Consider the following 9,344-nt stretch of genomic DNA (forward strand, 5'->3'; position numbering starts at 1 on the left):
AGTTGTACAATCATCACTACGATGAGTTAGAGAACATTATTTTTTTCATTCTTACACTCATCATTATTAGATAGCGCATGGGTTTAAATCATTCAACTAGGCTCTAATTCACAGTGCATCCCCTCCTACTTTCCCCTCCCCTCCCATCTTTTTCACTTTCTCCCTGTCTATTCTTTCCTCTTTCCATGGAGAAAGAAAGAAGACAATTAAAAAAAAACTCATTTTATTGGGGGTTCTTACAGCTCTTATCACAATCTATAGATTTATCCATTTTGTCAACCACATCTGTACATATGTTGTCCTCATCATTTTCAAAACATTTTCTCTCTACCCGAGTCCCTGGTCTCAGCTCATTTTCCTCCTCCCTCCCCTGCCCTGCCTTCCCCATGCCCCCTTGATAATTTATAAATTCTTCTGCTTTTTAATTTTTACGCTTTACACCAACTGCTGTCTCATTTTACCCATTTTTCTGCTGTTAGTCCACCTGGCATGGGGACCACACATTGATCATTGTGATTGCTAGAAAGAAGACAATCTTTGTAGTAGAATGTTCCCTATATGTGCATTTGGGTGAGAAAGAGTAGAAGATTGAAATCACAGAATGGTTGTGGGAAAGAGGAAAGTTAAGTGTGTAATGGAACACCTTGGGTCTTTCCCCCACTTCCCTGATTAATTCTTCCCCCCCAAACCATTTTATTGGGAGTTAATACAGATATCATATAATTCCATAGTTCAATCACATAAAGCAGTATTGTACAATTGCTACCACAATCAGTTTAAAAACATCTCTTTCTTCGTGAACTCCTTGACATTGGCTCCCTTTTAATAGCCCCCCCTCACCTGACCATCAACATGGTACCCCCAGAAACCCTTATCTACTTGATGTCCCTACCAGCCCATCCACCCTGGGCTTAATATACTGAAAAACAGACAAACATAACAAAAATTCAAGACAGTCATCCCCAAAGACAAAACACAACTTAGATAAACCCCCATATGAACAACCAAACAAAAAAAACAGTATCAAAAATGTTGAAAACCAGATGAAGCCTAATGTGCGTAAGAGGGGGGAATAATTGGACAGGTTTTCGCCATTCACGTCAGGTTTATCACGTTCATCTTCTATAGTCATCTCTCTAATGCACTCTGTCTGGAAACCAGGTTCTTCCCATCCCTCTACTGTGGAGAGAGGGACATCACCGGAGGCTTATTTCAGATGCAGATCTCACAATGTCTCCTGCGCTCCCACTGTCTTCCATAGCCTTCTGTAAACCAGATTCTCACAATTTAGGCTATGATGTCATTCCCTCCTTTGGCTTTGGATGATGTGTTTTACAATCCTTTGGTCACTGATGTTAGTGTGCTTCTTCCATGTGGACTTAGCTGACATCTCACTTAGATGGCTGCTGGTTTGGATACAAACCTTTAAGACCCCAGGCACTCTCTAATTTCTTCAACCCTTTGCTATAGCACCCATACCTTCTATGTCCCTTCCTGAGCATATTGAGCAGGGTCATGATGTAAGAACTCATTGTTCTTAAATTGGAGCTAGGATTTAGTGCGAGCCCCAAACCCATTTCTGGATTGACATTTATTTATCTGCCTTTGCCTCCCTTTCAAAACCTCCTTGTTAATTTATGGAAGAGAGTCTTATCAATCATCCCCATGGGGCATAAAGATCTTCCATTAATCTTGTCTTTGATTAACTCTTGGTACTGATTTTATAAAGGACTCTATAAAATTAGTGAGAAGGCCTTGATTTGGGTTTCAGTAATTTCTCTCCGTTACATTGCCCTTGCTGAATCCCTACCAGGCCTCTCACACCCTTCTTGCCACTAATGTTGGATCACTTGTTGCTCCCCTTTCCCTGGTCTGGTCAACACCACCTCCTTTCTCCCACCTCACCCTCTCTCATGTCCCCTGGGAACATTGTTTTCTCCTCCAGACTGTTCATCCAGCCTATCTTATCTAGATAGATCTACAGAGATAATAATATGAACCAAAAACAAGGCATAGCAAGACAAAGTGGCAAAAGAGAACACAACGATGACAACAAAAAAGAAAACCAATGACCCATAAAAGAATAAAGTAATTAAAAAAAGAAAAAAAATTAAATTAAAAAAGAAAGAAAAACCTGGTACAGAGAGGAACTGGAAACACAGGGAATCCAGGACAGATGATCCCTTCAGGACCAGTGGTGAGAGAGGCAATACTGGGAGGGTGGGGTGGAAAGGGGGAACCAATTACAAAGATCTACATATAACCTCCTCCCTCGGGGATGGACAACAGAAAAGTGGGTGAAGGGAGACATCGGACAATGTAAGACATGAACAAATTAATAATAATTTACAAATTATCAAGGGTTCATGAGGGAAGGGGGAGCGGGGAGAGAGGGGGGAAAATGAGGAGCTGATATCAAGGGCTCAAGTAGAAAGCAAATGTTTTGAGAATGATGATGGCAACAAATTTACAAATGTGCTTGACACAATGGATGGATGTATGGATTGTGATAAGAGTTGTAAGAGCCCCCAATAAAACAATTTAATTAAAAAACCTAGGTAGCCGCAGACAGGAGGTCTGTGGACCGCAGATCTAGGTACATGGGGCACAAGTTAGGCTACATGCACCAGGAAAGCAAAAAGCAGATGAGCTACCTGTCCTGTCGCCATAGGTGTCGTTTTCTAAAGCAGAAGAGGTGCTGGGCTTGTAGTCCAGGGAGGCAGGAGTCAGCTCCCACCTTTCCGCTCAGCCAGCCCAGTGCTGGCTTTTAACCTCATTATCACCTCATCAGCTGCCGGGGATCAGGCATCACACCCTTGTTCCAGACGGTTGGAAGGGCACACCCCCAAGTGTGGGAGGGGCCTTCCCAGAAGGCCCTTTAACCTCTTCTGTTTGCATCCCACTGGTCAATACTTCGGCACCGGGCTGCTGAGCAATGTCTCTGTTCTGGGTACTCAGCAGTGAGAAGATGGAAGAGTACAGAAATAGTTCCTTTTAGGAAAAAAATTAATACGAGACTAGTTCCAAGGAGGTGGATGTTAAATATGTCCCAAATGTTCCACTTCTCCAAACTACGGTCCCACGTTTTCATCTCTGATGTCACCCACTTCCACCCCTCCTATACTCCTATATTCCCTTACGTCCCAGGGCTCCGCAGTCCAATGCAGTGACCACCAGAACGCACAACGTGAAGGAAACTGGCTCACGGAGTTGAGGGTATTGAAATTCGTCTCATTCCCAAGTCTGCGGAACCTGGTGAAATCAGTTCGGGTGATTGGCCACAGGTCAGGTCCCACGAATTGGAGGTCTGCAGAAAAAGGCAAACCAGATGCAGGGTCCAGAGGATGGTCTCTTGCTGGCAGAAAGCCCGTCCCCCTGCTTCTCAGCTGCTTCTCTTTATGCCCAGCGGGATGGCAACCACTCGAATCATAGAATGCAATCAGTCCCTCTATCCACCTTCTCACCCAGCCTCCACAGGGAACAGTCATTTGGTGGGAAGAACATGACTAACTTTGGCTAGAGGAGCAATGGTGACGTAGTGGGGAGGCGTTGGTCAGCAATCCGCCGGTTTAGCAGTTTGAAACCACCCGCCGCAAGAGAAAGACGGGACTGTCTCTCTCTCTCATAATATATATTTCCTTGATCTGTATATTAGTGAGAAGGATAGGGATATTGGGCCAAAGTAGGCAGGAGAAAGACAGGGCTTTCTGTTGTCTCTCTCTCTCAGAGTGGCTGGAAGTTTTGCACTGCTGATCTTGCAGATTGCAGCCCGATGTGTAACCACTACACCACCCTATATTGACAAAGTATATACAATAGCTTCAAGAAATGCGGTAGAGCTGAGGAAACAAGGGGTCATAACTAGCCCTGGCCTTTGACATTTACCATTCTTACCCATCTTCTTAGACTCCCTGGTGGTGCCCTGGTTAAGTGCTCAGCTGCTAACAAAAAAAACCAATAGCTTGAATCCACTCTATGATAGAAAGACATGGCAGTCTGTGACTGTAAAAACTGTAAAAATTTTTTTTACTGTTTATTTTACTGTGAATTGGGTGATGATTTACACAGAAGTTCTGTCAAGATTTACTATCTTGTAAACGCTATGAAGCAGTTCTACTCTGCCATGTAGGATTGTTTTAAATTGGAATTGAGTTGACAGTGGATTTTGATTTGCACTTTATACCTAAGTCTCACAGTTGGGGAAATGCTGCTTTTCTGGAGGAGTTTATAGATGACTTTCTCCTCTGAGATTACTGGTGGAGCTGCAGCAAAGAAGTGGTGATTGGCTAAACTACGGAACTTGTCCCAAATTGGTGTCAATTTGGGATTTGAGAGGATGAAGAGTGAAGGGGTGGAGTCTAGTCTGTCAATTGGATCATAGCCAGTGAGGCTTCTGTGTGGGCGTGGCCTTCTCCTGAGAATTCTGGGAACTCCTGATTTTCCTCTTTGGAGGCGGGAGACACTTCTCTCTCTCTGCTCACTCCCTGAGACACTCTCTACTGAGAAGACACATGGCCCTATGCTGATAGACCCTGTGCTCTGGGAACCGGAGAAGCCACGTGGAAAACCCTGCCAGCACTGAGATGCTTACAACGCCACTGGATCCAAAGACTTTCTACCCACTGGCCTGTGATTGTCCTCCATTTGGCTACATTGCATGTGTTTCCTGAGTCTGAAGAGGACTTTATTGATTGGTATCAGACATATGGGCTGTTATTGGACTTATGGGCTTGGACTGGACTGGGTTGGGATGCTTTCTTAATGTATAATTACCCTTTATATGAAACTCTCTCTTATACATATATGAATTTCTATGGATTTGTTTCTCTAGTTTACCCAGACTAACACAGTCCCTTCTCTTCCCTGAATTATTCAGTGTCTGGGAACTAGAGTGTGTTTTGGTCCTTCCCCTATGCACATAACAAGATAGAGTGGCTGATGTTCTCAGGGAAATGAAAAGTCATAGGTCAAACTAACAGACAGAGAAGAACACACCACTTAATTAGCAGCAACAAATGTAAAAGCATTTCACAAGAAGCAGAATTATAAAAGCAGTTGCACAATGAATTTAAAATAAGAATAATAATACCTTCAAAGCCATGAGGCAGGATATTATTAATATGAAGTAGTAAGAAGTCATAAAAAGAACCAAAGAGAAATATAAAATATATAGGAGTTGAAGTAAGAAACACAATTCAATGTGATTCCAATTGAAATTCCAGATGGACTTTTTATAAAGAATTTGATAGTTTGAGCATAAAATGAAAAATAAAGTTAACTTTGCAGTCGGAAGGAGATTTGAAAGAGAAAACCTGTTCTCCCTAATATTGAGACAAACCACAAACCCTTTGCAATTGAAACAACACAGGATTGCTACAAAAGCAAGCAGAACCGAACGAGGATCTGGCAAGAGATCCTTGTATGGATAGACACGAATAGATCATAAAGAAGGAAAATCATGAAATGAGCAAACAAGAAGGTGATTACAAAGAGAAATAAACTGGAAGCTAACCCCAAATCATATGCAAATGTGACCTTCAGAATGATACAAGATCTAAAGGTGGAAGATGAAACAAAAATGTTTATAGGAGTCATCATTTCTGAAATATACTTCAGCTCAAGGTGATTATTAATTTTCATTGTAATTGCTTCTTTGACATAGGGGTGATTTGTGTTCTAAGAGATTTCCTCGTTCTCTTCCTGAGTCCTAGTTCAATTCCCCCCTGGCTTCCACTCTGCTTCTGGAACTCCAGTCGTACTTAATGGAGACATGTTGGCTTTGTTCTTCGTGACTCTGACACTTGGAGCATTTGGACGGTCGTCCTCCTGCCTGCCCATACGTGCATTTGACTGTTTCCTATTGACCTGTCTTTGAATTCACTAATTCTTTGTTCCTCCAGTTGTTTATTTCAAAATTACACATTTTTAATACTTGAATGTCCAGCTGAGTCTTTAAAATAAATTTAAAAACGGCATTAAAATACATAATGTTTGCCAATTTTAGTCATCCTTTCCTGTATATAACTTATCATACTAATCACAATTATTTTGAAGGCTTTGCAGGACAACAATGAGGCCAGTGAGGCACCCAGACACATTTCAGGAGTCGCTTACGCTCAATGTTTTGCAAATTTGCACCCAAGGCACCTCATTCACCTCCTCCCACTCTCACCTGTATCTACTCGCCTTCCTCTGGAGCACACTTGTTTATCCTAGGATGTGCTCCTTCTGGCCTCTCAGTTTTATTCCTTAGTTATATATGGAGCTCCTTTGACTCTACTTGAACCAGAACTTTAACATGTCCCCACTGTGTGACCGATAAAAATCTCTGTGCAGGTTTCAGGCTCTCAATCAAGCTTTCTAGATCCCATCGTGGGAATGTCCAGCTGAGGAGCTGGCCAAGCATCCATGCCATACTTTCCATCAGCTTCTGGAGCTCCTCTTCCGGAGCTTCCTCTTTCCCAATGGCTTGGCACCCGGATCTCAGCCCCTTCAACAAGCCTAAACTTGTGCCGTCGTCCTTTCTGTCTTTGCTCCCCGGTGCTGGCGCCCTGTTCCTGTGACATGGTTTTAAAAAGGTCCCTACAGGAAAGTCTCGGTAAACTATGAACTCACCTCAGGCGCTTCTTAGTTTTCAAGTCTGTGGCCAGTGTTGGTTTCTGCCCAACACCTGTGAGCAGTTCTTCTAGTTCTTAAAAGGATGGATCACTGCTGATAGCAGTCCAACAAAGACAAGTGCCTGGAGAGGCCCTTTTAATCATAATGCTAAACATAAATACTCAAATAAATTAATGTGTTTTGAGATCTAAAATTTAAGGAGATCTGTTTATTGAAAGATAGTTGCATGTGGGGAAGGTACAGGAATGGCGGAGTCGGAGGACAGAAGAATACATAAATGGAAAAAAGGAGAGAAGCACCTTGCTTCGACAACACAATAGTTTACCATGAACTCAAAGTATTGTACTTGCTTGGTGCCAAAGAACATATAAAAGGCATTCTTATCTGAGACAGATGAAGATGACAATGTGTGTTAGTCTGGGTTGACTAGAGAAACAAATCCAGGGAGACTCACATGTGTATAAGAAACAGTTTTATACAAGAGCAATTGAATATTGAGGAAACATCCCAGCCCAGTCCAGATCAAGTCCATAAGTCTGATATTAGCCCATATGTCTGATACCAATCTATAAATTCCTCTTCAGACTCACACAATACATGCAATTACACCAAGCACAAGAAGATCACTAGCCAGTGGGTGGAAAGTCTTGTGGATCCAGTGGCAGTGGAAGCATCTCCGCGCTGGCAAGTGTCTCCACATGGCTCCTTCAGCTCCCGGGCTCTAGCATAGCTCCATGTGTCTTCTCAAAAGGAATATGTAGCAGGAGTGAGTGTGTGTCCGCCTCCAGAAAAATATGTATCTCCTTAGCGCCTCCAAATGAGGTCTTCAAACTGCGAACTGATTGACAGGCTAAACTCCACCCCTTGTCTCAAACTGACAACAGATTTTGTAACTACCACACCCTGCGAAATGGAGGACAATACATGCATGGAAGGGTGCCAAACAGTCTTCTTCCTGCTTTACAAGCAGTACCTACGGGTGAGCTAGCAATGACTGGCTATCCTTTGGTTGACTCCTTCTCTAGCTCCTTGAATAAGCAGATTCATAATGGGCAGCGACAGGGAAGAATAGCAGATGTTACCGTCTACATACCAATTCCCAAATCAATGTCTTGGAGGTGGAAGAATGGCTGCGCTATTTTCTTTTTGGCTTAAGTCCTAAACCTTATGGAGGAAAAGCAAAACACTGCCCTCTGTATTTTTGTTTCGTGAAGCCAGGAGCCGAGACTTTGCTCCCTCGCCGCAGAGTGCCATCTGACATATAGTCAGTGCCGATTTCTCTCAGACTAGAACTTCAGGTGGTCTGCCTGTTTTCTGTCTCATTTTAGGATTTCAACTTCTCTTGTTTCCTCATAGATATTTTAAGGAGCCATCAAGAGGGGATACACTGGAGACGACTAGGCAGTTGCCCTATTAAAACATGCCCTTATGAGATAATTTATTCTGATTTTGAAGGATTTCAATTTTGAAATCTACTCACACCTGAGTTATCTTCCCTTACAGTCTCACAACATAAAATCTCTGATTCCTTTCTCTTTCAAATTTCTCTGAAATTTAAAGTGTGCTTAAACATACATTTTAAAAAGTGAGGGGGCTCTTTTGAAGAATTACTTGTGTGGGATCAAGATGACAATAATAATTTTTTCCCCCCCTGAACATTCAGAATCTGGGTTAGTTTTTGTAGCTGCAGCTGTCGGCCTCTGGCATGTTACAGCTCGATGTAACAGCTCAATGTTACAGCTCGATGTTACAGCTCGATGTAACAGCTCGATGTTACAGCTCGATGTAACAGCTCGATGTTACAGCTCGATGTTACAGCTCGATGTAACAGCTCGATGTTACAGCTCGTTGTTATAGCTCTTGGAGCAGACGTTAACAGTTTGATGCGGCTGTGGTGAGGTCCCTGGGCCTTGTGGAAATGTCTGTCCATCTCTCGGCCCCCGTGTGGAGCAGACTGCAGGACAGTGACGCAGGCCTAGGGCGAGTCCAGTGCTAGCTAGTCCAAAGTGAGGATTTTGTCCCCAGCCTGGAGGATGAGGGTCCAGTCCAGGCTGCTCACGTGCAGGGCGCATGCCTTCTGCGTGGGCACCTCCTCCATGGGTGGAGGTGGGACCGACCCAGGGGACCGAACGACATCCATTATGGTCCCCATGACTGCAGCTGTCGTCTTTTCTCAGAAAGGAAGCTTCATCTTGCGGATCATCTGAGAGACGTCTAGGGGCGGCCGGTGGGTGCAGCTCATGAACAGCCTCTTCAGCACAACCTAGTTGAAGATGGAGTTGGTCTGCCAGCCACAAACCTGTACCGCTTGACCAGGAGGTGCAGGTAGATGTCTGGCCCTTGAGTTCCTTGTAGTGAACCTTCCGGTCCTTGTGGCAGCGGATGTCCACTCCCATGAAGGCATCCTCTGCTGCGGCAGGTCCTGAAAGAGGGCGACCACAATAATTCCAAACACAGAGGAGAGCTTTAAAGGCCAAGAGCCTGGGATGATGGTGGTGAAACAAAATGGGCTGAGTCAGAATGGCGACTGTATTAGTCTAGGTACTTCAGAGAAACAAATCCACAGCAATTTATGTATAAGAGAGTTTTATGTAAAGAAAGTGTGTATCATGAAAACATACCAACCCAATGCTGCCCAAGCCCACAAGTCCAACATTAACCCATTAACCCAACACCAGTCCACAAAGTCCTCCACCTCACAAAACAGAGGCAATGATGCCGACTGC

At 43.7% G+C, this 9,344-nt stretch overlaps 1 pseudogene; it reads right to left on the bottom strand.

Annotated features, from left to right (window-relative positions):
* Positions 1 to 8,365: 8,365 nt before the first annotated feature.
* LOC101650980 lies at positions 8,366 to 9,014 on the bottom strand (annotated as a pseudogene).
* Between the last annotated feature and the right edge of the window lie 330 nt (positions 9,015 to 9,344).

Source organism: Echinops telfairi, unplaced genomic scaffold (assembly GCF_000313985.2).
Source record: "Echinops telfairi isolate 266 unplaced genomic scaffold, ASM31398v2 ScPeMD7_7;HRSCAF=31, whole genome shotgun sequence".
NCBI classification, from domain to species: domain Eukaryota; kingdom Metazoa; phylum Chordata; class Mammalia; order Afrosoricida; family Tenrecidae; genus Echinops; species Echinops telfairi.